Source organism: Dipodomys spectabilis, unplaced genomic scaffold (genome assembly GCF_019054845.1).
Source record: "Dipodomys spectabilis isolate Male_0828 unplaced genomic scaffold, ASM1905484v1 ptg000141l, whole genome shotgun sequence".
Lineage (NCBI taxonomy): Eukaryota > Metazoa > Chordata > Mammalia > Rodentia > Heteromyidae > Dipodomys > Dipodomys spectabilis.
Window position 1 is genome coordinate 2,687,452 of NW_024870818.1, and position 18,079 is coordinate 2,705,530.

The following is an 18,079-nucleotide window of genomic DNA, read 5'->3' on the forward strand; positions in this document are numbered from 1 at the left end:
CTCTCGGGGGCCGCGGAGGCATGGGATAGACCCGGAGCCGCCTCCCGCCGGCGCCCCTCCCGCCCTCGCTCACTTTCGCCCCTTTAAAGTCTGGTCCTCGCTCGCTCGCTCGCCGGCTAGACCTTGGTTGACAGTCCATTCTTCCTCCCCGCCCCGATTCTCAGTCCCCTCCCGGGGCCGGGGTCGTCGGGACCGGTGGGCTTGTTTAAGGGAGCCCCCCTCCCCATCCTGTTCGTCTTTCTACCTCCCTCTTCGGTCGTGACTCGGTTTCCCTGCTCCTCTCCACGCCCACCCATCCAAGTCACCGTCCTGCACCCGAGTGACGCACCGACACCCCCGCCCACAGCCCAGACGTGTCCCCTCCCCTGCTGCCACCCCGAGCCGTCTCGGAGCTGGACCAGGTGCCTACTTAATCGTAGAAGGGTGAGTACGGTGGTCCCCCCCCCCCACTTTGGAGGGGGGGAGGGCGTCTGAAAAAATGTGGTAGGCAGTCCACTTTGGGGGAGGGCAGGGACCAGGCTATGGGTTGGAGGCAGTGGTCCGGTGTGGATTAGAGGGGGCGACCCCCCTCCCGGGCGCCCCCTTCCCCGCCCTTAGTCACCACCAGCCCCGCCGTATTTCTAGGTGCAGCCAGCCCTCCACCGTGGGGGCATGGTACCGCTCATAAAAATAATTGGCCATGGCATGCTTTCTGTCTCTTGCCTGCCTGGTGTGCTCTAATACTCAGCGATGTGATCTGATAGACGGTGTGACCGGCCAAAAGTGTAAAATGACTAATGGGTACGTTTGCGTCTACATCGAAGTTAACTTTTATTTAATCAAAGGTATTTTTAATTTGAATGCATGGTGATAGAGGAAGAGAAGACTGGTTGCCTAGTGGCGTCACTCCGTGCTTTTATTTTTAAAATAATTCTATAGCTTTTTTTTTTAAAAAAAATCACTTGAATTCAGTATTAAAGGTTATGAAGTCTTTGAAGCTGTTGGAGGAAAGCAAGGTAAGATGGAAATTCAGGTTGACACTTCACTGTGTTTCACGCAGGCATTACAACACAGGATTTTGTAATTTTGACAACAGTAGAGTATGTTAGGGACAGAAGAGAAATAGGGATTATGTTTCTTCTTGTTTGTTTTCTGTGCTGGTACTGGGGCTTGAACTCGGGGCCTATGGCTGTCCCTTATGTTTTTTGCTCAAGGCTAGCACTCTACTACTTGAGGCACAGTTCCATTTCCAGCTATGTGGAAGTTAATTGGAGATAAAGAGCCTCACAGACTTTCCTACCCTGGTTGCTTTCGAACCTACCTCTTGAGCAGCTGGGATTTACAGGCAGGAGCTACCAGTGCCTGGCTGTGGATTATGTTTCTTTTGATAATGAGCTTTTGTTGAAATCGACTCTTTGGATTGGTCATCCTACAGAATTTTGTACATTTTTTTACTTTGGTGGTAGTCTATGGCTCAAAAGTACACAGTACCTGCTGCCTCTTTGCTTTCTGAAAGGCTTATCTTCTGTATCTTTAGTAGTCTGAGAGAAAAGTAAGAATTATAAGAAATGGTTACTCTGAATTAGCTTTTGAGGGCCGCTGTTTAGGACGCAGCTGTTTTAAATTGCTCTTACTCTTTTTGAATCAAGTCCTGGGCTAGTTGTCCACAAGATTCAAATTAGGCCAAACCAAACATGTTTTGAAATATTAAAGGACAGGAAAGACCTCTTAGTAGTTTATTCTCTCCTTCTCTTTCAGACTAACTAGAATAAGTTGTTACTAAATTTAATTTTAAAGAATAGGCTGTTCCTGTACTGAAATCTGCCAAGTTCCTTCAGAGAGACTTCTTTTTAAAGAGCAGAAATGTGTTTATGATCAGTTCGAAGTGGCAAAGTTGAAAAGTGACTTACATGTAAGTGCTGTCTTGTAGAGTGCCCCTAGAACTTTCAGTGTGTATCTGGAAGACTTAGACAAAGCCTTTTTTGAATTGATTAAGAGAGCTCACCATGTGACATTTTTCACGAGGGTGATACTAAGTCTTTGAAAGGCTTCATAGCACAGGGGATCCATCTTGCCTGAATTTGAATCTTGTCACCATCCCTCACTGGCTCTGGGACCTTGGGTAGGTTTCTATTTGGCCAGTGCTGATTGGCAAGGTAAATGGGAAGGAAGGTTTGTTTTCACAGGGTTGTTGCAAGGATTAGTGAAAGTGCTTGTCAAGGAGCACTGAGTGTTAGCACTCCATCCTCAACATGGGCAGAACCGATGTCCAGTGGAATAGGTAAGAATCTGATTCCTAAAACCTAGTTTAATCACTATGCCCTCTGAAGTTAGCTGGTAGCCTCGCTAATTGCTGGAGCCCAGCACTTCCATATCAGCCTGAACAACAGTGAGATATTGTCCTCAAACTACAACAACTAAATAACAACAACAACAAAAATCTGACCTCTAGAATTAAATTCTATAGGTTGAAGTCTTGATATTTCCTGTTGCCATCTCTGACCTTGGACCAGGTGCCTTTCAATCCCTCATCTGTCAAAGGGAATAATATAATATATCATTTCATAGGGTTAACGTGAGGACAGTGACTTCATAAAGATTTTGTATAGTGTTTAATACTGCTTTCCAAATTGCTCTCTTTGGGTCATTTGTATACCTTGAAAAATGGATGACTACTTTTTTTTTTAGAAGCACATTTTTATAAAGGCGTAATCATTGCTGTTAATAAATTAGCAGTTATTTCTCAACATGTATGATACGTGAGCTAGAGTTTATATGAAATTTTAAGAAATTTAGTTACTAAGCAGGGCATTGTAGTGTGCTCAGGAGGTTGAAAATTTGAAGCCAGCCTGGGCTACATAGTAAGCCCTTGTCTAAAAAAAGAGAAGAAAAAAGAAATTCGAATTATTGGATGAACAGAATTGAGTTCTGTTATTGGATGAGCTATTGGATGAGCTAAGTTTACTGTTCTTTCATTAAACCTTGGATAATAGAATGAACATGCCTCCATTACAGTTATAATACATATCATAAGTTGTATCTGTGGGTTTCTCCTCTACTAAGCAGAAAGTTCTTTGAGGATAACAATGGTGCTTCAATCAGGCACTATCAGGTGCCTTAGTAAAGGGCCTAGAATATAAAGAAGAGTAATTAGTACTTGTGGAATTAATTGTACAATGTTATACACAAGTTGTTCATATGTACTGGAATGAATGTGATGAATGATATTGTAGAGAACACTGGTATTTATATAATTGAATTGAAATCTCACTTCTTACTTATTTGTAGCTAAAGAATATTATATAAATAAGTATTGTAGTAACAATATAATATAGTTTTGTTAAGAAACACTGTTTCACTTTGAAGATTAAATTGAAAAGGTAATATCTTTATTACCTGACTTGTCCATTTTTTAATCATAAGACTTTCTGACTCCTAACCTTCTGTCCTTAATTAATGTGAACTAGACAAATTAGCTTATGAATGAATGTGTTATTCTTGCTTCTGAATTAATAAAAGTAAAGGAGAATCCATCAACCTTAGCAATGTAAAATAAAATGGCGTCATTTCTCTAAGGATGAAAGCTTTATTCCTCTTTTTATTCAAGAGTAAAACTCTTTCTCTTGAACAGCCTTAATAATAATTAGCTATTGAAATATCTGCAGTAAATAGTGTGGTAGGAATCATAAAAGAGGTATATATAATTTGAAAATAAGACACTTAAACTTTAAACCACACACTTACTAGGTATTACACAATTAGGAAAAAATAGTTTTAAACAAGCAAAATTGATGGAGTCTACTACTTGCTTCGTTTATAGAACCATTCTATTTTACTTGTCAATAAAATCCAGTTTAATTACTATGCCCTCCAAAGTTATAAAATGCAAGAACTATCTTTAATAAAAGAAGGAGTCTCAATAAGACAGTCTGAATACTAATCTACTCAGAAGTCTTACCATGTTCCATAACATTGTTACAACTTTTTAAGTACATGAGATATCATGTGGATGATTTTTCTGTATAGAATCTTTTAACCAAATTACATTAATTGAACACATTATATTACATTTTTTTATTGGCTAAAATCAGTTTTAAGAAAACTTACCTCAGGGCTGGGAAGGTGGCTCAGTGGTAGAGCGCTTGCCTTGCATGCCTGAGGCCCTGGGTTCGATTCCTCAGCACCACATAAAGCAAAAAGAAAAAAAGCCGGAAGTGGTGCTGTGGCTCAAGTGGTAGAGCACTAGCCTTGAGCTGAAGAGCTGAGGGACAGCGCCCAGGCCCAGAGTTCAGGCCCCACGACCGGACCCCAAAAAAGAAAAAAAGAAAACTTAGATCTCTTTTTTGTTTTGTTTTTGAGATAGGATTCTGCTACATAGCTCAAGCTTGGCTGGAATTGTGATCCTCCTGCTTTGGCTTGAGAGTGCGTGGCATTATGGGCATGCACTACCACTCCTGGCTGTTCATAAAAACAGTTAATGTAAGGGAAAACTTTAACAAAAGAATTTATAGGCACTTAGAACACTTACGTGTCTGGTCTGCAAAATGAAAGGACTCATATTTTTCACTTGACACATTTTAGCATATCTCATATCTCTTGTTTTGTTTTTTTTTTTGTCAGTTGAGGGGCTTGCACTCTGGGCTTGGGACTGTTCCTGTGCTCTTAAGCTCAAGGCGAGCACTCTTACTGCTAGAGCCACAGCAAAACTTTGGTTTTCTAGTGGTTTATTGGAGATAAGAGTAGTAGGCTTACAGGCATGAGCCACTGGCGCTCAGCTGTTTTAGCTTTTTTGTGATGTTTAGCTTTTTTTAGATGTTTTGTGAAGATGTTTTATGGACATGTGCAATGTTGCCTTTTTTGTTGTTGTTGTTTTTTTTGGGTCCGGACATGAACTCCGGGCCTGGGCACTGTCCCTTAGCTCTTCAGCTCAAGGCTAGTGCTCTACCACTTGAGCCACAGCATCACTTCCGACTTTTTCTTTTTGCTTATGTGGTGCTGAGGAATCGAACCCAGGGCCTCAGGCATGCAAGGCAAGCGCTCTACCACTGAGCCACCTTCCCAGCCCCCCTTTTTCTTTCTTTCTTTTTTTTTTTTAAGAAGGAATCCTGCTGTTGCCCCACTGGGGCCTTGAAGTGCTAGGTTCAAATGATCCTTCTATGTCAGCCTTCCAAGGAGCTGCAATTGCATGTTGTGGCATGTTACTATATCTCTCATGTTTCCAACTTTTAAAAATACAAGACTTGTGAAGAATTACTTGGAAAGAAGAGAAAACAGGAGCAGACGTAAATATTAGGCGTTGTGATTTCTATGCTTATTTATCTCTCTGTCTTTTTTTTTTTTTTGCTGGTCCGTGGGGCCCCAGCTGGCCTCAGACCTTTCTCTTGCTTTAGCCTCTCCAGTTCAGGGGTTATAGATGTGCACCACCATGCCAGACCCTACCTGTAATCTCAGCTCTCTAGAAGCTCAGGCAGGAAGATGAAAAGTTTGAGGTCAACCTGGGTACATAGTAACACCCTGTTTTGAAAAAAAAAATACATGCATAGATAAATAAATATATTCAAAGGGAAAATTAGTCATGTTGTTTATTTTTAAATTTCAAAAGAAGTACTTGGCTATGGGACCCTCTTTATACTCCATGTATAGTGAGTGCAGCGAAAGATGCACATTTCAGAAAATAGTGCTTGGAAGATTTGCTTTATACCAGTTCTTCATTTAGGATGGCTAGTGAAGGCATGTACAGAAAGTCTATATTTTAAGGAATTCATTTTTTCTTGTCTCTAAAAATGAAATAAGAATCTTTAAAATTTAAAAGTCAAAAGCCTTGCAAGAGTCATACTTGCCTTCTTAACAGCCTAGTAAGTAGAGGGTCCTGAGTTCAAATCCCAGTATAGCCCAAAACAAAAAAACAAGAAAAAAAGCTTTTTTTTGCACTGGTATTGGGGCTTGAATTCAGGGCCTTGAGTTCTTCCTTGGCTTTTTCCACTCAAGCCACACATCTACCTCCAGCTTTTTGCTGGTTAATTGAAGATAAGAGTTTAATGGACTTTTCTTGATGGGCTAGCTTCAGATCTCCATCCTCAAACCTCAGCCTCTTGAGTAGCCCAGATTACAGGCATGAGCCACCAATTCCCAGCTTAAAGCAGATTTGAAAATATATTGCCCTTTAGTTCTTATTGTTCAACAGCCAACCATTTGAAACACAATAGTCAGAATAGTCCGTTTTCTTCTCCCCTTTGGAATTTCAATTTTGTATTGATGTTCTATGTGGTGGTGTGTGTAAATCTTTAGCAATGAATATTTACTTTTAACATATCGAATAATGACCCAAACCCTCTTCTGATTTAACATTGTTTTCAATTTTCATGTTTCCCTGTTAGTTTACCTTTTCCTTATATGTGACATTTTTCTTATTTGTTGTATGCCTTTCCCATGAATCATTGGGATTCTTTTGTCCTTGACCAAAGTAGTATTTTCCCCTTTGGCTCTGTGTGCATTTGCTTCTGTAGTATAGTATAGAGTGGATGATTTTTTTTTTAAATTTCAGTCTGCCTTATTAGACTAATGGAAAAACCTATATGGAAAAGTGTCCTTTGCCTTATCTTGAAAGATGAGCTTTTCAATCATTTTATCAGTGAGCCACTTTATAAATTTAAGATCAAGTTTTAGCTTTTGTGAAGTAGTGGTAACAAGAAAAAAACTGGAACATATTTATCAGTTACTACTGTAGTTAGTTACTGGTGTAAGTAATACAATGAAAAACTGTTCCATATTTGTTACTGATGTTCTATTAATCTATTGGGGGAGCAGGGTGGGGAGAAATCCCAGAGAATTTTTCCTGTCCACACTACCTGGGAAAGTCTCAGACATCCAAGCTTTGTTTTGCTCAGGCCCGGAACCTAGTGAGCTTTGGAGACTGCTTCTGGATGACCACAGTCACCTGATTGTGTGTGGAGTAGCTGGCCTGAGAACACCACAGCAGTGAGAAAAGCAGCTCTTTGGTTGAGATTTGTTTTGTTTTGAACTCCTTAAAACCAAAGAACATCAAGCCATGCATATGGGTGAAGTTTACCAGGACTCACATTGTGGGATGATTAATGGTCTCTGGTGAAGTAGCATCGTCTTTATTGTCTGCCAGGCTTCTGTGTAAATGAAATATAGCCCTTGAGTTTATTTTTGTTTTGACTTAAAAGGCTCTTTTTACTCTGAAAATCAAAGTATGAAATGAATATTTCTTTCTTTATGATGCTGTGAATTGAACCCAGGAACTCATGGACCCTAGGCAAATGGTCTACAACCAAGCCATACCCTACATCCCCAAATAGCATTTTCAAACAAGATTTATGTAAAAAAATCCTGTGAGAGTTGAGTACCAGTGTAATCCTAGATATTCAGGAGGTTGATATCTGATGACTGCAGTCTGAAGCCAGCCTGGCAGAAAAGTCTGTGGGACTCTTACCTCAAATTAACTACCAAAAAGCCGGAAGTGGAGCTGCTGCTCAAGCAATAGAGACTAGTCTTGAGCATAAAAATTCAGGGACAGCATCCAGGTCTTGAGTTCAAGCTGTAGGACTGGCATGCATGCGCAGGCACGCGCGCGCGCACACACACACACACACACACACACACACACTCAAATATCCTGTATATTGAAACTTTTCCTAAGGACTTAAATAAATACCTTGAACTCTTAGAGAATCTTTAAGAGTTTCTCAAACTACTTGACATTGTTCAGATTTTTAGATTGCATTAGATAAAATGAATCTTCCTTTTGACTTAGGAAACAAGCAGTCTGTTATTTTTATTTATCAACAATTCAAATAGAAAATTAGATAAGCTGCATTTCAGAGTTGATTAAATAAGAGATTTTTAAGAATAGAAATTGTGCTTTATTATCTGTGCCTTAGGGAAAAAGCTTAAGCTACTAGACACCTGTATCCATTTTGGCTTCCATTCGGTCACTCAGCGAGTTGATTAAAGCAATATTTATTGAGCACCGACCATGTGCCAGCTCATGTCATCAGGCACTTGTGGTGTAGCTGTAAAGTAAAGAAATGAACACTACCATCCTTGCGGAAACGAGATAACAAGCTTTTGATGTGCACAACAGCCTGTTATCTATATTTGGAGTAGTCATAACTAAACATTGTACAGTAGTGACCAGAAAAATTAAGTATTCTTCATGTGGATTTTATGTCTTTTGATGTTGTGTAAAGGAAATCCTAAATCCGAAGTACTAAAACAAAATTCCACCCAAGTGGACAATTTTTATTTGAATTTGAGTTGAAATATAAAAAAAAATAAAACCCAATATTGTTACCGGTAGTTTTCACCAGAAATTATGAATCTTTTTCATTTATTAAGCTGGGGAGACTTTACAGTGGACATGGTGTGAAATTTCTCTTAGGATTTTTTTTACCCACTCAAAGTTGTTTTCTCCTGTTCCTTTGTGACAGAGCCTGGAGAAAAAAAAAAGGTAACCCTGAAAGTTGCCCAATGGAAATGTAGTCATCTGATTATATTGCACAATTAGCAAGAAAATCTTTAGTTTGTTTTGTCTACTGTATGTTAAGAACTCATTTTTGTTTTGTTTCAGTGGCTGTACTTGTGTCATTTTTCTATATAAACAAATAAAACCTTCAGTGTTCATTTTTTACCTCAAGTATTCAAGTAGATAATCCTGTTTTTATGCAGTGCAAGTAACATTTATTCCATAGAACATATAAGGTAATGATTATCATTATTTTATTTTATTCATAAATATTTAAAGCCTGCTCTAAGTGCTAGGGAGTATGAAAGATGATAATAAGACATGGCAGCTGCCCGTAATGGTGCTCGTGGTCTAGCTGGATACAGAAGATTTCCACATGGAAATGAAATCTTTCCTACTTGGCAATATGTAATTTAGCATAAAGAGGAGTCCAGGTTATGTCAATACTGTAAGCTAGATCCTCAGGCAGACTGGCCTTCTAGAAGTTCTGGAAGGCTTTTTTAGGAACCCATCCTTTATTATCTAAGCAAAAGTGATTAGAAGGCCTTCTCTATGCCATGGGTACCTAGGGGTGTCCAAACTACTACAGTGACTTAGCAGGATCAGGAGGAAAAGGAGAAGAAACAGTATCTTTGCAGGTGTGGCATTCACTACCCTCTCGTGAGATGAAACTGACCTGAGAATAGACTACATGGATACAGCATTGGTGCATTTTAGTTCGGGTTTGAACTCTGGACTTTGCACTTGCTATACAGCTGCTCTATTTGAGCAATGTCTCTAGCACTCTGTGTGTGTGTGTGTGTGTGTGTGTGTGTGTGTGTGTGTGTATGTGTGTGTGTGTGTGTGTGCGCGCACGCGCATGTTTATGTGCCAGTTCTGGGGCTTAAACTCAGGGCCTGGATACTGTTCCTGAGCTCTTTTTGCTCAAAGCTAGCATCCTTCCTCTTAAGCCACAGCTCCATTTCTGACTTTTTGGTGATTAATTAATTGGAGATAAGAGTCTCACAGACATTCTTACCCAGGCTGGCTTTGAACCTAAATCCTAAGATCTCATCTACTGAGTAGCTAGGATTCTAAGTGTGAGCTACCAGCACTCAGCACCTATTTCTTTTTGCTTTTGTTACTTTTCAGGAAGAGTCTAAATATTTGCCTAGGACAGACCCCGGATGCAGTCTTTCTCCCTTAGTAGGGATCACAGGCCTGCTCCAACTACACTAACTTAACTTAGATTGGCTCTTGATAACTAACTTTTTTGCATTGACTAGTTTTGAACCTTCTTGTCTCCACCTCTGGAGGAGCTAGGATTATAGATGTGCACCACCATGCCTGGCCTATTAGATTAATGAAAAAAAATATCCTGCAACTAGGATGTCTGGTACATTCATGAAGGTGCTGTGGCTATGGCTAAGGGGAGTTTCCTGAAAAATGGAAAAAAAAAAATACTAGAGAGAGGGGGTAGCAAATAAGTGCAGCTAGAGACATTGACATTTTCCAAAGATACTTCCTCAGTTTTGTCTGGAGCAGGTTTGCCTGCAGGAAGGGAATACCTGAGCCTAATATCACAATTAGTAAGTCTGTATATATTGCTGTAATATGTAGGTATAATCTGTCTAATTGTTTGCTTGGGAATTAGCTGAAATTCCTGTTGAGTATGTGTTTAAATCTTCAGGATACAGTTGTGTAACTATGGCTTTTGTTTTTATTTTGCATTTCATTTTTCTGAGTATGTGAAAATGCTGGCACTCTCTTTTTATGTACATGTGCTTATGTATTGTTACCTATGTTAGAGGTAGGACAAATACATTGTATTTGTGTAAGTTTAAAACTTACAAATTATATGCTTTAAGTGTATGAACTTATATAACCAATACAATTTTTATAAAAGTCACTTAGGTTGTAATATACATTATGAAGATAAAATCTCTGTGTGTGTGTGTGTGTGTGTGTGTGTGTGTGTGTGTGTGTGTGTGTGCGTGCACATGCGCGCACGCCTGTGCTGGTCCTGGGATACTGGGGCTTGAATTCAGGGCTTGGGAGTTGTCCTCCTTTTTTTTTTGTTGTTGTTGTTGTTCAAGTCTAATACTCTACCACAGCTAAGCTTCCAGCTTTTTCTCTGGCTAATTGGAGTCTCAGGAGTTTTCTGTTCCAGCTGTTTTGGAACTGTGATCTTCAGCTCTCAGCTTCTGAGCAGCTAATATTACAGGCATGAGCCACTGGGGCTGTCTGTGAAATACATTTGTAATTTCCTTTTTTTTTTTTTTTACAATTGAACTCCAGGGCCTTATACTTGCAGACTCTGTAGCACTTGAGCCACACCTCCAACCCTTTCTGCATTCATTATTTTTAAGTTAGGGTCTTGATTTTATGTCTGAGTTAGTCTGGGCTGCAATTCATTTAAGTAAGAAAACAAAACTGAGGAGGCTTGTGCACTGGCTTAAATGTATATATTGGGCTTTAAAGTGCATTTTTTTCCACATATAGAACACATTGGGATACCTTTAAGTAATTAAAAAAATTGGAATTTGTAGAATTGGACTTGGATAGATTTCAAGCAATCCTATCCTTATTCTTGAACAGATTATGAGTCATCTTTGACATGGGGTAGAGTGTAATTTTAGTAAGGTTAAATGGCTTGATGCTCCTTCTTAAACAATATTGTTCTTTTTCCCCCCAGTTTTGGCATGCCGATCCATAAAGACTATGGGACGCATAGTGTGAGTTTGTTAGGCCATTATTTAATGTTGAGTATTTCTTAATTCATCCGGAGTGTGTTCTATATTAATTTCTTTATTGTTATTAAATCTGTATTAAGTGAAAAAAAGCAATTTTTCATGAATAAAAATAGCCTAATGAGTTGTTTCTGGGATTGGGACTGTCAGCATGCTAATGAGCTGTGATTTTAGAGCTCAAGCTCTTTCTGCCCTCCCAGCAAGACAAACTACAATGATAGAGATGAGGTTCTGGTTTTGAAAGTCCCGGGTTATTCTGATGCCCAGTCACACTAGACCGTGCTATCTCTCCTGCACCCAAACTCTTTTGAATAATTCAATACACACCCACACTCCCTCTACTGAGACTCAGTAATTATTAACATTTTGCCATATTGCTTTATGACTGGCTCGCTCCCTCTTTCTCTGTATGTATTACTTGTTTTTCTGTGCCCAGTGAAGGTCGGCTTCAGGCATCACTACTCTCCTATTAAGTACTCCAGTGTGCATCTCCTGAGAAAAGGATGTTCCCCTATAACCACAATAGCACATCTTAGAAAATAATAACTTAAAATCTTCCCTACAAGTTTATTTTCATTTATTAAGCCATCAAAATCCGTAAGTCTACTGAAAATGAAATGTATGTGAAGTAAAAAGTTCTGCAGAATATGAAACTTGGGAATTTTTGCTAAACATAGCGGGTATCTTTTTTTGTTTGCAAGTAAGGCCACTACTTGGAGGGTTTTATTTTGTTTTTGTTTTCTGTGTCAGTCCTTGGGCTTGAACTTTGGGCCTGGACACTGTCTCTGAGCTTTTTTTACTCAAGGATAGTATCTTACCACTTGAGCCACAGCTCTACTTCCAGCTTTTTGGTGCTAAATTAGAAATTAAGAGTATCATGGACTTCTTGCCTGGGCTGGCTTTGAACCGTGATCCTCAGATCTCAGCCTCCAGAGTAGCGAGGATTATAGTCCTGAGCCATCGGCATCTGGCATACCTATTTTTATGGGGTCAGAGCATTTTCTTTTTTCTTTTTGGTCAATTGTGGGGCTTGAACTCAGGACCTGGGTGCTGTCCCTGAGCCTTTTCACTGAAGGGAAAGTTAAATTCTTGTATCAGGATGCTTTTCAGAAACTGCCCTCAAGCTCAGTGGACATGGATTTCAAGACATGTTCCACAACAAATCCAACAAATCTGTAAGGCAGGCTACAGAGTTGTTCACTTCTATAGCTCAGATTCTTTGCATCTGTTTGTCAGTTTTGACTTTTTGTTAGCTTCAGCTTCTGTTTTGACTCTGTCTAATTTTACAGAGTACAGTATCACTGTAGAAATAAGAAACCTCTCCACAGATGTAGGCTGTCAGTCTTTCTGTCTGATTAGGCATCAAGTCACATCTGGACCAGTAACTATCATCAGGGGAGCATTTGGCGTAGACTAACCTGTGTCCCTCCTAAAGCTGAGAATCAAGGACTCGTAGGGAGAGGAAAGGAGGAGTGGAAACTGAGTTAGCTCTTCACAGTGTCTATTATTTCTCTCTCTGCCTGTTTTCTTTGTTGTAAAATGGGAGCAGAGTGACTTACCTCTGTGATTATTACTAATATGAAATAGGTAATACAACATATACAAAGTTGATGTTTAGTTTGTGGTGATTCCTCTTTTCCCCTTTCCATTTTCTAGAAAGTCCCGTTTTCCAGAAAATTGTCTTCCTTTGATACTTCATCCTCTATACTGTAAGCATGTGTAGGTGATTCTCCTTTAGATGTCTTTCTTACTTGTCATTCCTCCTTGGTACCTAGGGCACAAATTAAAGCACATGTGTATATTAATTGTGTAGAATAGTGGATTCCACTATGCTGTTTTCGTACAGGTATATAAGGGACTTTGGTTGCTTTTTTCTCCTCCATCCATTACTCAGAGTTTTCCCTCCTCACTCCTATTGTTCATTTTCTTACTTCCTACTGCAGCACACAACATGTTATGTGAACTTTGTGAACTAGTTAAATACCTATCTTGGCCCATCTTATTTTTTTCTTAAAAATTTCAGCTTCCTTTATGTTATTCTAGAGCTCAGGAAGGGAAGCTGTCAACTGTGTGTGTATTGTCAAGATGCAGATCAAATGTGAATGGAAATGTCTTCAATTTTGCTATTCATAAAAACAGAAGAATTGAAATACATTTTCTCCCTTTATTAAAAGCAAAGCACATGACCCATGGAAAAATATCAGCAAAATCAACTGCTTTTTGAAATTGAGTAGCTTGACTGTCAGGATAGTCTTTGATATTTTGGGCAAGTCTAGGGTTACTATGGTAGTTGACCTATGCTGGTTTCTTCAGGACTTCCTGTCTAAGAAGGATTATGTCTCATTTTCCAGCAAATATTTTTTTTGGGGGGGGGGGTTGGGATTGTTTCTCACCACAAGAAAGTTATCTTCCAAAATTATGTATGCCAGTATGTGGCAGCACAGGAGGGTCTTTGTCCAAATATGCCTGTTTTGAAAAGAAATAGGTAAGGGAGGGTTGTCAGATGTGTTTCCTTATAACATTTCTAAGGCAACTTCTAGAGCACCCTGCAAAATTTTCACAGCCCAGTAACATGGGGAAATCTTCAGATTCTTAACGTTTTTCTTCTAAAATAGTTCTTAAAAAAGAGCTATACAGGATGCTCTCCCTGGTTCTGTGCTGGAAGAAGTATAGAGAAGTCTACTGTCTCTCTTCAGTTTCAGGTGGTCTGTTTAATGTTTTAGGTTTGGTGGTGCTGAGGAACCTGTTGATCTGTTAAAATGTGAATAATGAAAATACTTGGATTTTGAATGATAACACTGTAATTCAAAGCTTCTGAGGGATGTTTTAATGTCTTTCTATTTCTATATATCTCAGATGAAGGTCTAGATATGTCATGAAACATCACAATAAATGCAGAACTCTGAAGTCAACTAATTTTCTTAAATAACGAAAAAGAACATTGTAACTATAGTTTCAGTGAAAAGTCCTGGAGTTTGGAGGAGGTTTGGAATTTGTATTGCACATCCTTGAAGTGTTATTGGTTACTTTTAAGAAGGATGAAATAATGATATTTTGCTTGTGAAGCTACCTTGCGTTTGGATAAGTTTTTAATGTCAGTGCAGAAAAGTTTTGTGGACATTTCATTTTGCTGTGCATCCAGTGCCTGAACTCTGTAGCTATGGTTTCCACCAGCAGTAGAGGGGCAGGAATGAAAAGAGAAATGGTTCTTGTTTCCCATCTAATAACCAGACTTTATTTTTATTTCCACTCCCCAGAGTTAAAAAAAAAAAAGAAGAAAAAAAAGTGCAAAGATCAGGACCCAAAGGCTCAAAAAGCTAAAATGTTATTTTCTAAGTAGAAAGAGGCTGGCTTTGTTGGGATGTGAAAGACATACATAGGAAACATTTCTTCAGAGCTACGGAGTTGAGTGCCAGGATCATACATGGATTAGGTTTAATTCCTCCTTCAGACACTCAGTCCAGCAGGTAAAAACCAATCATGGTCCTTTTGGCCAATCCTTCTGGCTTTCGTTATACTTTGAATAGTGTCTCATTTTTTTTTTTGGTCTGGGCCTGTTGGACTGTAATCTTCCTATTAATGCTCACCATAAACTACCATGCCCAGCCTTTTATTTATTGAGATGAGATCTCATGAACTCCCCACCCCCCTAAAGCTGACCTCCAACCACAATATTCCCAATGTCTACCTCTAGGGTAACAGGTGTGAGCCACCACACTTGGCTTTATCATCTACCTCTTGTCACTTAAACTTTTGTTATAGATTAGTTCTTAGAGCTTTACCTTCACTTTTGCTTCTTTCTAGATTCTGTATTGCAGTTTCTCATAGGCATCCTCAATTTGTATAGATTCTAAGGGAAACTGCTATGGTCTCGGGTCCTTTATTATTTTCATTTCTTTCTTGGGAATTTTTATTCTGATCAAAAATTACAGCATGACCAATGAAAACATTGTTTACCAGCTCATAAAAATGTATGTATAGTACTCGCAGAAAAATTGTTTGGAAAAGAGATTACACTCAGAGAGTGAATGGTGAAATTTTAGGACCACAGTCCATTAAGTATTTTGTTTGAAGTATTTTGGCCTTTTAACATGTGCATCTTCAACTTTATCTTATGAGATAAAAAACTTTACTGGTCAATTTGAATGTCGGAATTTTTTTTTCTTTTGGTAATATGGGATTTAAACTCAGGGACTTGTGCTTGCTAAGCAGTTTCTCTTACATTTCTAGAAGGACTTTTAAAAATTAATTTGCCACTGGACAAAAACAAAGGGTAGTTTGAGAATATTATTGGAATTGTATTATAGTGAAACATGAAATTGTCAAAAAATTTGTCTGTAATTTGGCAAAGATGCCAGCATAAACAGTGTTGTGGTAGACCAAGTCAGGGCCCCAGCCTTTCCTACCCTTGTATGAAGACTATTGCACAAGGACAGCTTGGTTTCCTCAGTGTGCTTATGTTCTACCCGCATAGTGACTATGAGTACCCTAGAGTGACATGGGGAATGAACTTTTGGTGGTGTTGTTATTATTGTTTTCAATACTTAATGCATCCTAAGAACAACATGCTATCAATGGAAGTATTTTCTCTTTCAGCTAGAGTTACAACAGCATTTGAAAGGCTGGGGATGTAGCTCCTTGATAAAGTATCTGCTTCATGTGTGTGAAGTCGAATACCACCATCACCACCAGTAGAATAAGGAAGTTAACTATTGTGTTTCTGCTTTGCTCACATATAACAAGAGATGAGTGGCAAATCTACTGGGTGATGGAGGAAAGGTGATCCACTGCTGCTTGGCTTGTCTGTAGAATCTACATACTTGCATATGGGCCTCTGAGGGGTGTTCCACATCTTTTGGAGAAACTCTTATCTTTTTTTTATAATGGAATAATTATATGAATAAGAATTTTTTTGAGATGAGATCTAGCTATGCTGTCCAGACTGGTCCTAAACATGTGTGCTCAACTTACCCTTCCACCTAAGCCTCCAGAGTAGCTGGGTCAATAGATCCGAGCCGCTGCACACAGCACATTTTTAAATATTTTCATTCTTTTAATGTTTTATCTCCCTCCCTCCCTCCCACCTTCCCTTCCTCCCTCCCTCCTTCCCTCCCTTTCTTCCTCCCTCCTTTCTCTCCTCCCCCCTCTTTCTTTTTCTTCAGTACTGGTGCTTGAACTCAGCACCTGGGTGTGTCCCTGAGCTTTTCACTCAAAGCTGATGCTCCACCACAGGGGCCACAGCTTCACTTTGAACTTTTTTTTTTTTTTTAGTTAATTGAATGTAAGTGTCTCACTGACTTTTCTGCCTAGTCTAGCTTTGAACAGTGGTATGAGCCATTAGCGCTTGGCTGAATTTCCTATTTCTTAAAAAAAGTAGAAACCTTTTTTAATTTTTCCATTTCATCCTATATTAGTCATTTGTCTACTGATGGAGATTATTGGTGTGATAATTCTTTTTTTTTTTGAAAGTTTTCAAATTGTTTTTCTGCCCAAGCTGTTGGTATTTCAGCTAGCAGTAGCGTTGCCTCTTACATAGGAATACAAAACAAAAAGTAGTTTTCCTTGATGAGGATGGGATGAAGGTATCAGTACAAACTCAGTACATAATGGTGTACTGAGGAAAATCCAGCATTTGTGACTAGGAAAATGTTTCTGGCAAAATAAATTCTGTATATTCATTTAGCCAGTTACTGAAATGGTATTATGCATGGCTTTGAAGTTGAAATGATTTAAATGCAGTAGTCACCTATGACTGTTAGTGTAGTGAGTTTTTAGAACGCCTTTTGCTTCCTATTATGTAGCAGATAATAGCATACCAGAAGAGCAGGTGATGTTCTGATTTACTGGAGTATGACATGAGTTTAGGTATGCATTGTGAAATTGGAAACATGGACACTTGGTCAGTCTAGCTACACATTTCTACTCTCCACATGTCATGTTTTCTCAGTGTGCGTTTGTTTTTGTTTTATAGTGACCCTGTCAAAAGGCAAAAAAATAAAGTCTAAATAGTCGATTTTCAAAGTTTAAGTTGGGTAGAATCAGGGTTATTGTCAGTTTGGTTTTTCTTATTGTTACTGAGGCAAGACAAAGTTTTATTCCTTTGAAAGATAAGGTTCGTGAACTCTGTACTGGTTCACAATGTGTGAAGCTCTGCCCTATAATCATTGTTCATTGTTAGCATGGTGGAATTCTTGTGCATTTAAAACATCCCAGCCACCATGTTGTTCTAGCTCCTCAGTAATTTGGACATCCAAGTACCCTTTATTACGTCAAGTTGTGAAGCTGCTAACAGCCACTTTCAAATCCAGAACGACTTCCATATATTGCTACAAAGGTTGTGGTATCCGTTTTCAGTATTCACGTTGAACAGGCACTCAGGTTCTTGAGGTGTTTGAAGAACACATGTCCAGTGTTACTTGCTGAAACCAACTCTGGAAAGCTTGTGCTGATGCCATATTTTTGTGCTATTGTTGTGTCTAACTATGAAGTGAAGGAAGTGCTAATAACACTTCCTACTTGTTTAGCACGTTTCCTCCCCAGCTCTCAGAAGAGTTGGCCAATATCAGGCTGGATCCCCAGCCTATGTTTCTGTTCTTTTCTAATTCCTGTCATGTAATGTTACATAAAACTTTCACTTGCTAACTTCCTTTTTCTTAATGTTCTTCCATAAATTAGAAAATAGTATTTTCTGTTATCATCTCCTATACTGAGAAAAAAGCTTGTCTCCACTAAAAACCTGACCTAGGTTTATGCTGTTGTCAGCCACAGAGCCAAAGTCAAACTCAAGAGGTTTTCCTTGGCTTTGTTTTTTTAATCACTGAGCCGTAGTTTTTCTCCTTTTCAGTTACTCTTGTAGGACCAAAGAAAATACATTTCCAGCTAC

At 39.0% G+C, this 18,079-nt stretch overlaps 1 protein-coding gene across 1 annotated transcript in view; it reads left to right on the plus strand.

Moving 5' to 3' along the window:
• Window positions 1-213: 213 nt before the first annotated feature.
• Sertad2 (SERTA domain containing 2) overlaps window positions 214-18,079 on the plus strand; it is a 114,143-nt gene continuing 96,277 nt past the window's right edge. Inside the window, exon 1 of the mRNA XM_042691194.1 lies at window positions 214-423. The gene's annotated coding sequence lies outside the window, so the exon portion shown is untranslated. The remainder of the gene's footprint in view (window positions 424-18,079) is intronic.